This window comes from Sapajus apella, unplaced genomic scaffold, assembly GCF_009761245.1.
Source record: "Sapajus apella isolate SASKATOON/1434 unplaced genomic scaffold, GSC_monkey_1.0 scaffold189, whole genome shotgun sequence".
NCBI classification, from domain to species: Eukaryota; Metazoa; Chordata; class Mammalia; order Primates; family Cebidae; genus Sapajus; species Sapajus apella.
This window is the reverse complement of record NW_022437129.1, coordinates 760524-774009: the sequence shown is the minus strand read 5'-3', so window position 1 is coordinate 774009 and position 13486 is coordinate 760524.

The following is a 13486-nucleotide window of genomic DNA, read 5'->3' as shown; positions in this document are numbered from 1 at the left end:
GCCAAGATTGTGTCATTGCTCTCCAGCCTGGGTGATAGAGGGAGACTCCTTCTCAAAAAGAAAGAAAGAAAGAAAGAATTGTAAATAAACCTCTACCTTTCCGTAGTGGATTTGTTATAGGCGGTGGCGTCAGTGTGGCAATTCTGAAACTGTTTTGCAAGTGTTGAAGGATACAGCACAAGTGGACAGGCACAGCTCCATCGTTTGGAACCAGGGTTTGCCCTGGGGAAGAAGGAAGACTGACAGGGAAGGAAAACCAGGGCAAGCCCTGTGCTGCTGCATGGACCTTGGGTCAATCTGTGTGAAGTCACATTTTTTCCTGTAAAGAAGTTTTTCTTCCTTCATTTATATCAATATGGACTCACGGTTTCATATTTTAGCCAGTGGATTATAATCCAATACTATCTCATTGATTTTGGTGCTCAAAATGCCCCTGATTAGGCCGGTAGGGTCTCCTTCAAGCTGGCTCCTCACCCGTTCCGCACTGCCATGTCATTCTATGAACACGGCCTGACCTTCTGGCCAATACTATGTTCAAGACTCACCTGGAATGTTTCCTGCTCCATCCCTGGAATCAGTCATCTCTCCGAGGAGGGAGAGGGTGGGATTTGTAGCACCAGATGGGATTCTGGAACTCGGATTGATCAGGGTGTGAGGTGAGCTCACTGCTACTGCCGTGCCGTGGCTTCCAGCCCCTCTTGCAGACAGAGCTGGGAGGAAATGTTATACATATGTAGGTATGTGTGTGTATGTTTAAATACATGTATATAACATGAGGTTTTAGAAATGTATTTTCTTTTTTTTTTTTTTTTGATACAAAGTCTCGCTCTGTTACCAGGCTAGAGTGCAGTGGTATGATCTTGCTCGCTGCAACCTCTGCCTCCTGGGTTTAAGCGATTCCCCTGCTTCAGCCTCCCTAGCAGCTGGGATTACAGGTACCAGCCACCAGGTCCAGCTAATTTTTGTATTTTTAGTAGAGATGGGGGTTTCACCATGTTGGCCAGGATGGTCTCGATCTCCTGACCTTGTGATCCGTCTGCTTCGGCCTCCGAAAGTGCCGGTATTACAGGCGTGAGCCACTGTGCCCAGCCAGAAATGTTTTCTAGTGGACAGAGCATCTTCACATTTCTATATTCATGTCCATGTCTCTATGTAGATATCAATAATAGATTAAGAACTATGAATGAATCAAATGTGAAGTGCTGGGCAAAACCCCATTTCTACCAAAAACAAAACCAAAAATTAGCCAGGGGTGGTGGTGTGCACCTGTAGTCCCAGCTACTCAGGAGGCTGAGATGGAAGATCACTTGAACCCAGGAGGTGGAGGTTGCAGTGAGCTGAGATAGCACCACTGCACTCCAGCCTGGGCAACAGAATAAGACCATGTCTCAAAAAAAAAAAAAAAAAATCAAACGTGAACTGCTGAATGCAGGTGAAGGGAATACAGGTGGCATTGTACCACTCTCACAGCTTTTCTGAACGTTTGAATCTTTTCTATATGGAAAGTGAAGAAGGTGGCCCGGGTGTGGTGGCTCATGCCTGTAGTTGACAGGAAAATAGGGGAGATGACAGCGGCATGCCAGTAATCCCAGCACACTGGGAGCTGAGGCAGGCAGATCACTTGAAGTCAGGAGTTGGAGACCAGCTTGGCCAACATGGCAAAACCCTGTCTCTACTAAAAATACAAAAAATTAGCTGGGCATGGTGGTGGGCACCTGTAATACCAGCTACTTGGGAGGCTGAGATGTGAGAGCGCTTGAATCCAGCAGGCAGAGGTGGCAGTGAGCCAAGATCACACCACTGCACTACAGCCTGGATGACAGATCAAGACTCTGTCTCCAAAAAAAAAAAGAGTGGAGAAGATATTCGTGAATCTCCAGTTATCTTGAAACAAAAGGTTTAAAAAATAAAGTTGAGGCCGGGCGCAGTGGCTCACCTCTGTAATCCTAGCACTTTGGGAGGCTGAGGTGGGCGGATCACCTGAGGTCAGGAGTTCAAGACCAGCCTGGCCAACATGGTGAAACCTCATCTCTACTGAAAATAAAAATTAGCTGGGCATGATGGTGTGCACCTCTAATCCCAGCTACTCAGGAGGCTAAGGCAGGAGAATTGCTTGAACCTGGGAAATGGAGGTTGTAGTGAACCGAGATCACGCCATTGCACTCCAGCCTGGGCGACAAAGTAAGACTCTGTCTCAGAAAAAAAAAAAAAAAAAAAAAAAAAAAAAAAAGGCCGGGCACAGTGGCTCATGCCTGTCTGTGATCCCAGCACTTTGGGAGGCCAATGCAGGCAGATTGCCTGAGGTCAAGAGTTTGAGACCAGCCTGGGCAACACGGTGAAATCCTGTCTCTTTAAAAAAAAAGTTGAGGGGAAAGCAGGGAGGATGACAGCTGCCCCCCGCTTCTCTGGAGTCCCTGAGCCAACCAGGCAGGATGGAGCTGGCCCTGACCTCACCCAGCCCCATTCCAGGGCTCCTCCATGCTGCCCTACTCAGAGACCCCTCCCTTCTGGCTGCCCCCGACCCCAAGGGTGACAGGATGTTATAAGGCGGCTCTTCCCGGCTCAGATGCAGCTGAGGTTTCAAAGCCTCCGAATGATGCAATGGAGGGGTGGGGATCTGCCCCCACCTCAGTTTTGAGGTGCTTCCTGCCACATGAGGAGAGGAGGACTTCCCCTCATGAAGCTGAACGTGTGTCCCCTGGGGCTGGTGGGACAGACAGCTGGTTTATTTTTATGTGTTTTAGAAGTATTTGTTCTCATACATGAGGCCAACAAACATATGAAAAAATGGTCATCATCACTGATCATTAAAGAAATGCAAATCAAAACTACATTGAGATACCATCTCACGCCAGTTAGAACGGCGATCATTAAAAAATCTGGAGACAACAGATGCTGGAGAGGATGTGGAGAAATAGGAACACTTTTATACTGTTGGCGGGAGTGTAAATTAGTTCAACCATTGTGGAAGACAGTGTGGCGATTCCTCAAGGACCTAGAAATAGAAATTCCATTTGACCCAGCAATCCCATTACTGGGTATATATCCAAAGGATTATAAATCGTCCTACTATAAGGACACATGCACACGAAGGTTCATTGCAGCACTGTTTACAATAGCAAAGACCTGGAACCAACCCAAATGCCCATTGATGATAGAATGGACAGGGAAAATGTGGCACATATACACTATGGAATATCATGCAGCCATAAAAAATGATGAGTTCGTGTCCTTGTAGGGACATGGATGAACCTGGAAACCATCATTCTCAGCAAACTGACAGAAGAACAGAGAATCAAACACAGCATGTTCTCACTTATAGGCAGGTGTTGAACAATGAGAACACATGGACACAGGGAGGGGAGCATCACACACTGGGGTCTGTTGGGGGAACCAGGGGAGGGACAGCGGGAGGTGGGGAGTTGGGGGAGAGAGAGCATGGGGAGAAATGCCAGATGTGGATGATGGGGAGGAAGGCAGCAAACCACACGGCCATGTGTGTACCTATGCAACAATCTTGCATGTTCTTCACATGTACCGCAAAACCAAAAACGCAATAAAAAAAAAAAAAAGAATTATTTGTTCTCTGCCAAGTCCTTTACAAAGAGGTAAGTGACCAACAGTTGGTAGATGTCAGGGCTGGGGTTCAAATCTAGACAGGCCTAAGGGCCAAACCATGCCTGCAACTCCTTCACCGCATGGCCCCAACCCTGAGGACTCACGCCCAGCGTGGCTCAGGCCAGAGCTGCGAGCCTGGGCTGTCTACTGTACTGCGAGCTCAGGGAATGGAGTGAGGTGAGCAGCAAAGCTTTGTTAGAGGATAAATCTGCCCCGATTCCACGAGACCAGAGATGACCCCACAAATGGGACTTGACCGGGCGTACCCTTGAGGACTGCAGGACCCCAAATGAGGCAGACGCTGGGGCCTGGAATGAGAAGCCATCAGAAGCTGGAGGCTTGGGCCAGGCATGGTGGCTCATGCTGCAATTCCAGCACTTTGAGATACAAAATACAAAAGTTAGCTGGGCATGGTGGTGGGTGCTTGTAATCCCAGCGACTCAGGAGGCTGAGACAGGAGAATCACTTGACCCTGGGAGGCGGAAGTTGTAGTGAGCCAAGATCGCATCATGGTACTCTAGCCCAGGTGACAAGAAAACGCCATCTCAAAAAAAAAAAAAAAAAAAAAAATTAGCTGGGCCTGCTGGTGCATGCGTGTGATCCTAGCTGAGGCAGGAGAATCACTTGAACCCAGGAGGCAGAGGTTGCAGTGAGCCAAGATCCTGCCATTGCACTGCATCCTGGGCAACAAGAGCAAAGCTCCGTCTCAAAAAAAATAAATCAAGAAGGAGTTGTGGAGACCGAGGTTTTGTTGTGCAGATGAAGCCTCCAGGTAGCTGGCTGCAGAGAGAATAGAGTGTCAATGTTTCTTATCAGATGTGAAGAGTCTGTTCTATCAGTAATTCCAAGAGTGAGGAGGTTACAATGAGGCCTGTCCGGCTCCCCCTTCCTATCATGCCCTGAACTCATTTTCAGGTTAACTTTGGAATGCCCTTGCAGAGAGAAGGAGCCCATTCAGATGGTTGAGAGGCTTGAGATTTTGGTTTTGGTTTACAGAGGTCCCTTGAAAGTTGCTCACAGGAGGAAAAACCAGCTCTGGCCTCTGGCCACACGAGCCAGGGCAGACACAACCACTGCCTTGGTGTTGAAACCCTAGCCCCTGTGACCAGCTGAATAATGGGCCCAAAGACATCCGGGTCCTGATCCCGAGAACTTGGAATGTTCTCTTACATGACAAAAGGGACTTCGAAGGTATGTCTGTGTTAAGGGTCTTGAGATGGGATGGAAACCACAGTTTCAATGCAGTCTGAGTTCTGTAATTATTAGGCTGGACTGATTACTAGACCCTGGGACACTCCAGAGAGGCTGGCTGGGGTTTTTTCATCAACAGAGATTGGCTGAAGCACCTGAGGGAACTCCCTGAATTTTTTTTGAGACAGAGTTTTGCTCTTGTCACCTGGGCTGGAGTGGAGTGATGTGAGACCAGCCTGGCCAACATGGTGAAACCCTGTCTCTACAAAAAATACAAAAATTAGCTGGGCATGGTGGCGAGCGCCTGTAATCCCAGCTACTTGGGAGACTGAGGCAGGAGAATCTTGTTAAGTAGATGAAGCTCCGTAGATATTCTATTCGACTGAACAGAAGAGACCCTCTCTGGGCTAAGGGGTCACCATCCTGAAAAACTGAATTTCTGACCATGACGGGACACAGTGCATGCCTCTTTATACCACTTCCCTTTTGGGGTTTAAGCACAGCTGTCCAGCATTCACATTAAAATGGAGATGCTAAGACTGACTCTCTGTGGCAAGGAGATACCAAACCCCAATCTGACTCATAGCACCACATGACAGACAGCAGACTCTCAAAGGAATCCAAGTATTTTACCCCAAAACATATTTCTTTGACATATTTTGAAATGACCCTGCAAAGCTGTGTTTTGTCAGTGAAATTTGCATCTGTCAAAAATCTCCATTAGGGCCAGTCGTGGTGGCTCATGCCTGTAATTCCAGCAGTTTGGGAGGTTGAGGTGGGCGGATCACCTGAGGTCGGGTGTTCGAGTCCAGCCTGACCAACATGGAGAAACCCCGTCCCTACTAAAAATACAAAATTAGCCAGGTATGGTGGCATGTGCCTGTAATCCCAGCTATTGGGGAGGCTGAGGCAGGAGAATCACTTGAACCAGGGAGGAGGAGGTTGCACTGAGCTGAGATCATGCCATTGCACTCCAGTCTGGGTAACAAGAGCAAAATTCCATCTTAAAAAAAAAAAAAAGGTGAGGCCGAGGTGTTTGAACTGAGACCATGCCCTCTCTCACCCTTCCTCTCAGCTCAGTGAGGCTGAGACTCTGGACAGCTGCAGCCAAGAACGTGGGGTCCCCTGCCACCTCCAGACTGAGGAAACAGGGCTCCTTCTGCCCCCAGCTCCCAGGAGTGGGGCTTTCCTCCCAGGAAGAACAGGACATCAATTTTCTACTCTACCCCAGCTACCTGTCGCTGAGGCTAAGACCTGAGTGAGTGTAGCCAAGAGTTGGGGGCCCAGCCCCCCTCGTGGAACAGAGGCTCTGCCTTGGGTGCAGTGTACTGCAAATGCTAGGCCCTGATCACCCCAGCCCTGGCTCATGTGGAAGCAGCTCCACACCGGGAGAGGCAAACTTCGAGGACCGCAGGCCATTGCCCCCTCTCCCACCAAGTGCCCAGCCCCTAGCGCGGGGTGTCACTCAGAGAGAAGCTTGCCAAAGTCTCCATCCCCAGCTCCAGGGCCCTGGCTCAGAGAGATTTTTGTGGGATGAAGAAACGAGACTTCCTAATCTCTTCCCAAAGCCACTGACTTCATTTGCTGCAGAGAATGAAAAAATTCAAGCCAAAAAGGTGCTTTTGTTTTTGTTTTGTTTGAGGTGGAGTCTCACTCTGCCACCCAGGCTGGAGTGCAATGGCGCCATCTCGGCTGGCTGCAACCTCTGCCTTCCAGGTTCAAACGGTTCTCCTGCTTCAGCCTCCCAAGTAGCTGGGATTACAGGCGCCCACTGCCATGCCCAGCTAAAATTTTTTTTACTATTATTTTTTTTAGTAGAGATAGGGTTTCACCATGTTGGCCAGGCTGATCTTGAACTCCTGACCTCAGGTGATCCACCCGCCTCAGCCTCCCAAAGTGCTGGGATTACAAGAGTGAGCCACCGCGCCCAGCCCAAAAGGTGCTTTTGAGAATAGTAGAGGTTATGGTGGGAGGTAATTGGGAGAAGATTCAAGACACAAGCTGAACTCTAGGCTGCTCATTTGCAGGAGAGACCAGGGAATAACACCAGTAGAGGGAGCCCTCCAGAGGTCAGGACAAAGCAGACATGGACCTCACACATGATTCCTCCCAGGGAGCCAGACTTGATAGCATCAGGATGTAGAGCAGGGCACTATAGGAAATGATAAAGCAATTCATTGGCCACTTGCAGAGCTTATTTCAACCAAGCAAGGATTAAAAAAAAGAAGAAGAAGAAAAGAAAGGAAAGGAAAAGAATAGAAAAGAAAAAAAACCAGGTGCGGTGGCTCACGCCTGTAATCCCAGCACTTTGAGAAGCCGAGGCAGGCGAATAATGAGATCAGAAGTTCGAGAGCAGCCTGGCCAACATGGTGAAACCCAGTCTCTACTGAAAATGCAAAATTTAGCTGGGTGTGGTGGTGCACACATGTAATCCCAGCTACTTGAGAGGCTGAGGCAGGAGAATAGCTTGAACCCAGGAGGTAGAGGTTGCAATGAGTCGAGATCACACCATTGCACTCCAGCCTGGTGACAGAGCAAGACAATACTCCAAAAAAAAAAAAAAAAAAAAGAAAGAAAGAAAATGAAAAGACAACCTATAGAATAGAAGAAAATATTTGCAAATCAAAAATCTGGTGAGAGTCTCATACCCAGAATATACAAGAACTCATAGAATTCAATAGCGGAACACAAACAACCCTATTTAAAAATGGGCAAAGGGGCCGGGCGCGGTGGCTCATGCCTGTAATCCTAGCACTGTGGGAGGCTGAGGGGGGCAGATCACCTGAGGTCAGGAGTTCAAGTCTCTACTAAAATACAAAAATTAGCTGGGCATGATGACCGGTGCCTGTAATACCAGCCACTCAGGAGGCTGAGACGGGAGACTTGCTTGAACCCGGGAGACAGCGGTTGCCGCGAATGGAGATTGAACCACTGCACTCCACCTGGGCAGCTGAGCAAGACTACGTCTCAAAAAAAAAAAAAAAAAAAGGCAAAGGATGCTAAAAGACTTTTCCCCAAATAAGGCCTACAGATGGCTCCCAGCTCATGAAAGATGCTCCGCCGCATTTGTCATTAGGGAAATGTAAGTTGAAGCCACAATGAGAGCCCCTTCCCCTCCCTAGGATAGCTAGGAAGCCATGCCTGCTGTCTTGATGACCCCGGGCCCCTGTCTGCTGCCTGCCCATGCTGGTCCTTGAGCTCCACTGAGTGGACTCATTGCTGGCTCCTGGCACTACCAAGCTGTACTCTGGAACACCTCGGTATTCCTAGAGTGAAAAGACTCATTCATTATGGTTAGTCAGATCCTTCCAGGGCTAAGAGACCCTCCAGGGTGGCCCCAGGGTGGCCCCCGTCTGTCCCTAACTTTGGATCCTGAAAAGGTAGCCCTGAGTTCTGCCCAGTTTGGTCCTTTGAGGGTGAGCAGGAGATCCTGCTATTACTCAAGCCTGGCTTTTCTGGGCATGTAAGTTGGGGGACAGTGGGGATCACAGCTCAGGAACCACTCCTGCAGCCCCAAGAGCCTCTCCCACCCCACAAGTCCACCCTTGACCTCTTCTCTGAGCACCAAATGCCTCTTGGGCGCCACCCCCTGGACGTTCTTCAGATGTACAACGGCCCCAATACAACTCATTTCATTGATCCTCCTCCTGTGTCCTCCACTCGGCTTCCTCCGTCTCCTCTCCTGACGGGTCCCTCACCTGTCGAGTTGCTCATGTAGGATCCTGGACTCCCCTGCAAAAAGTACCCCCCCACCCCACCCCCATTACTACAATCCCTACGTCAAATAGTCACTAGGCCTGAAGCCACACTTCACTGAGCGTGATTGAGTTTTTTTTTTTTTTTTTTTTTTTGAGACAGAATTTCGCTCTTGTTACCCAGGCTGGAGTGCAATGGCGCGATCTCGGCTCACCGCAACCTCCGCCTCCCGGGTTCAGGCAATTCTCCTGCCCCAGCCTCCTCAGTAGCTGGGATTACAGGCACGCGCCACCATGCCCAGCTAATTTTTTGTATTTTTAGTAGAGACGGGGTTTCACCATGTTGACCAGGATGGTGTCGATCTCTTGACCTCGTGATCCACCCGCCTCGGCCTCCCAAAGTGCTGGGATTACAGGCTTGAGCCACCGCGCCCGGCCGTGATTGAGATTTGTGTTCTCAGCACCCCAGTCCCCCTTCCTTCCAGTCCGTTCCCATCTTGAGACTGAGAGCTAGAAGGTGGGCTCTCCTGCCTGATATTTGAGTCTGTGCAGGGGCTTATGAGAGCGACCTAGAAGGGAGGGGCAGAGGTCAGGGCCCTAGGGACACAGCAGGAGGAGCCAGGAGAGAGAGGAAAGCTTCCCATGCTAGGGGCAAGCCAGGGTCTGGGGTCCTTCTCAGGACTCAAGATGTGGAAAAAAGCCCTCCCTCCCCGTGCAGAGGAAGGGAAGGGAATGGCAGGGCCCTCCCAAGGGAAAGCCCATGGGCAGTGTGGGCAGAGATGCCCAGGGCACCTGTGAGCAAGGCGAAGAGAAACGGCACAGGGCTTGCACGTGATTAGGGCCAACCTAGACATTAGAACCAAAGAAAAAAGCACAAACCCAGTCAGCTGGAGGCAAGCAACAAACAGCAGCAAACTCCCCGCCAGTGCTCTGACTAGAAAAAATAAGAACCGGGCGCAGTGGCTCACACCTGTAGTCCCAGCACTTTGGGAGGCTGAGGCTGGCAGATCACGAGGTCAGGAGTTCGAGACCAGCCTGATCAATATGGTGAAACTCCCGTCTCTACTAAAAATACAAAAATTATGCAGGCGTGGTGGTGGGCGCCTGTAGTCCCAGCACTTTGGGAGGCTGAGGCTGGCAGATCACAAGGTCAGGAGTTCGAGACCAGCCTGGCCAATATAGTGAAACCTCGTCTCTACTAAAAATACCTAAAAAATTAGCTGGGCATGGTGGCAGCTACTTGGGAGGCTGAGGCAGGAGAATTGCTTGAACCCGGGATGCAGAGGTTGTAGTTTGCTGAGATTGCACCACTGCACTCCAGCTTGGGCAACAGAGTGAGAGTCTGTCTAAAAAAAAGAAAAAGAAAAAGAAAGTCCCAAGTGAAGAGAGTGATAAGAATGATCCAGGCCTTTGAGGTGGTTACACCTGTAACCCCAGCACTTTGAGAGGCCGAGACAGGAAGACCCCTGAGCCCAGGAGTTGGAGACCAGCCTGGGCAACACAGCAAAACCCCATCGCTACCCAAAATACAAAATTAAGCCAAGCATGGTGGTGTGCACCTGTGGGAAGCTGAGGTGGGAGAATCGCTTGAGCCTGGGAGGTGGAGGCTGCAGTGAGCCAAGCATTGCACTCCAGCCTGGGCAACAGAGCAAGACCTTGTCTCAAAAAAAAAAAAGAAAATAAGAAAATAATCTAGGTGAGCACAGTGGCGCATGCTAGTAATCCAAGAACTTTGGGAGGCTAAGATGGGAGGATCCTTTCAGACCAGGAGTTAGAGACCAGCCTGGGCAAAATAGTGAGACCCTGTCTTTGCAAAAATAAAAAATAAAAATTGCTTAATTAGCTGGGGATGGTGGTGCACATCTGTAGTCCAGCTACTTGATGGGGGCTGAGGCGGGAGGATTGCTTGAGCCCGTGAGGTCGAGGCTGCAGCGGGCCATCATGACACCACGGCACTCCAGCCTGAGCTGAGACCCTGTCTAAAAAAAAAAATCCAAAAGAAGGATAATTGGTGTCCCTGAAGAAGGGAATCCAACAGTGAATATGAAAAACGATTTTCACATATGTAACAGGAAATAGTCCCTGAAATAAAGAACTGAATTGTTGATATTAAGGATATACCACATACCAGAAAAATTTAGTACAGAAAATTTGTGCATAACAAGAGGAACATATCCCAGTAGAGTTTCATGAATAAGGAAAAAGTTCTTCCCCTACTCAAATGGAAAGTTCAGGTCATGTACCAAGGTGGGGGCGGGGAAGCCAGGTGGCCCTCAGCCTTCTCCATAGCAACATTTCATGCCAGAAGACCATACAGCAAAGCCACAGGGTTCTGAGGAGGAGGGTGGACCAAGAATATGATTGTCAGCAGCTCACCTGAGCTGGAAGGAAGAGAGGTGAGCTCTCAGGGATCACAGTAGCCAATGAAAGCAACAAGCCCAGAATGAAAGCCGGAACCCTCTCATCACTTACTGCAAATAAGCAAGAGGCTAAAACTGAGAAGACACCACGTCTCCCTGCTTCATTCCCCGCTCAGATCGGTACACGGTGGAGGCCAGGTGAATCAGCACAGACATGGGGTGTCTCTCTGCAGAGGGAGCCCCAACAAAAGGATCCCTCGTGTGAACCCAGGGGTAGGGGTACCAAGGGGGAAGCCTCAGAGGGAAGCTCCCGGTACTGAGTCAGAGCAGAGAAAGCACCGTCAGGCCTCCCCTCCTCCTCTCAACAAGGAGGGCTCCACAGAGGCACCCGAACACCTCCGCCCAAGCCTGGACAAAGAGACCCAGGCAGGACCCCAGCGCCTGGTGTGCCAGTGTGCGAAGACCCACCGTGGGCTGAGCCTGTGACTGCAGATCCCTTCAGAGGCTGCTGTGCCCTGGCTGTGCCCCTAGTTGGTGTGCAGAGGGCAGCTGCTCCCAGAGGCCTGCCAGGGAAAGCCTCTGTCCCCCCCCCGGGGGGCATGATGGTTTTTTTTTTTTTTTTTTTTTTTTTTTTTTTTTTAGATGGAATCTCGCCCTGTCGCCCAGGCTGGAGTGTAGTGGTGTGATCTCGGCTCACTGCAACCTCTGCCTCCTGGGTTCAAGCGATTCTCCTGTCTCAGCCTCCCGAGTAGCTGGGATTACGGGCGTCCGCCACCATGCCCTGCCAATTTTTTGTATCTTTAATAGAGACAGGGTTTTATCATGTTGGCCAGGCTGGTCTCAAGCTCCTAACCTTGTGATCTACCGGCCTTGGCCTCCCAAAGTGCTGGGATTACAGGCATGAGCCACCGTGCCCAGCATTCATTTTTTTCTTTTTTTTTTTCACCAAGAGCTGGACTCCTCAATTATAACCAGAGGTCAGATGACAAAATGCCAATCAAGTTTCATTTGACTGTTAGTTTAGTTTGATTGTCAAGTGTTAGTCATGAATCTATTGCTCACAGCTCCAAAAGCATCTTTCAATATATCTGTATGATAAAGGAATTCCTTTAAACTTTTTTTTTTTTTTTTTGAGACGGAGTTTCACTCTTGTCACCCAAGCTGGAGTGCAGTGGCACAATCTTGGCTCACTACAACCTCCGCCTCCCAGGTTCAAGTGATTCTCCTGCCTCAGCCTCCTGAGTAGTTGGGATTACGGGAGCTGGCCACCACACCCAGCTAATTCTTGTATTTTTATTAGAGATGGGGTTTCACCATGTTGGCCAGGCTGGTCCTGAACTCCTGACCTCAGGTGATCCATCCACCTCAGCCTCCCAAAGAGCTAGGATGACAGGCGTGAGCCACTATGCTCAGCCCGCCCCTTTAAGCGTTTTTACTTTGAAGTGAAGACAGCATTAATTCTTTTTAGTAGAGCAATCTGTAGGCAGAGGCTGCTTGTACTGTATGGCATAGGGGAAGGAGAGGGTCAGCTGCGTGTGTGAGGACACCTGATGGCGCCTGGCAGCCTCAGCCCAGAATCCAATCCCTCTGCACCCTACGGTAGCCTCAGCCCAGTGATAAGCTTCCCCAAGCCTCTCAAACACAGAAAGCAAAGCCCCTCTGTGGTCTGCACACGGCTGCCTGGGCTTGGAGGGTCACACACCACGCAGCCACTTCCCCTGCAAGCCCCAAAAGGACAGCATGCTGTGAGATCCCCTGTCCACCACCTGCATTCGAGAGGCACCTGTCGTTTGTCCAGCAGCTCCAGACCAGCTCCATTCTCACTAAACCAGAGAACATCTCTGCTTTCTGCTGGCCAGACTGTACCATCCCCAGTGAGAGCTGGACCTTTTCCAAGTTTGGGCTTCCTCAAGTATTCTCCCTCGGCACCAGGGTACCACGGAGAGTTCCCTTCTATTTTAGGATTACTCCTCTATCGTAGTTAATGATTCCTACTCAATTTGTTGTGTGCAATCTCCTGATTAGACCCAAATTGTTACACTCATGAAATACCGCAACCCCTCAGACCTTCCTGGAAAAAAAAAAAAAAACCTCCACAATAAAATCTGGTCAATCTATAGATAAATCAAAATCAAAATAAAGAACTCAGGACAAGGGGAATGTTGAATCTATTTCAACACAGAACTAAAACTCAGCTGGGAGACTTACTAAGAACAGGGCATGATCATGTCACGAATGTTAACAAAGCAGCCAGGGACAGGGGCTGACATCTCTGGTCTCAGGTACTCTGGAGGCTGAGGTGGAAGATCACTTGAGCCCAGGAGCTGGAGGCCAACTTGCGCAGACCAGCCTCCAAAACATATATCCAGACCCTGTCAAAAAGAAGAAAAAAGGTTTCATTCAGCTGCCCCTCTTTCTCCTTCCCCTCCCCCCACCTCCTCCTCCTCCTCCCTCTCCCTCTGCTTCTCCTTCTCCTTCTGACAGAGTCTCACTCTGTTGCCCAGGCTGGAATGCAGGGGCACAACCTCGGCTCACCGCAACCTCGACCTCCCCAGGCTCAAACGATCCTCCCACCTCAGCCTCCTAAGGAGCTGGGACTACAGGCGTGTACCATCAGCTCAA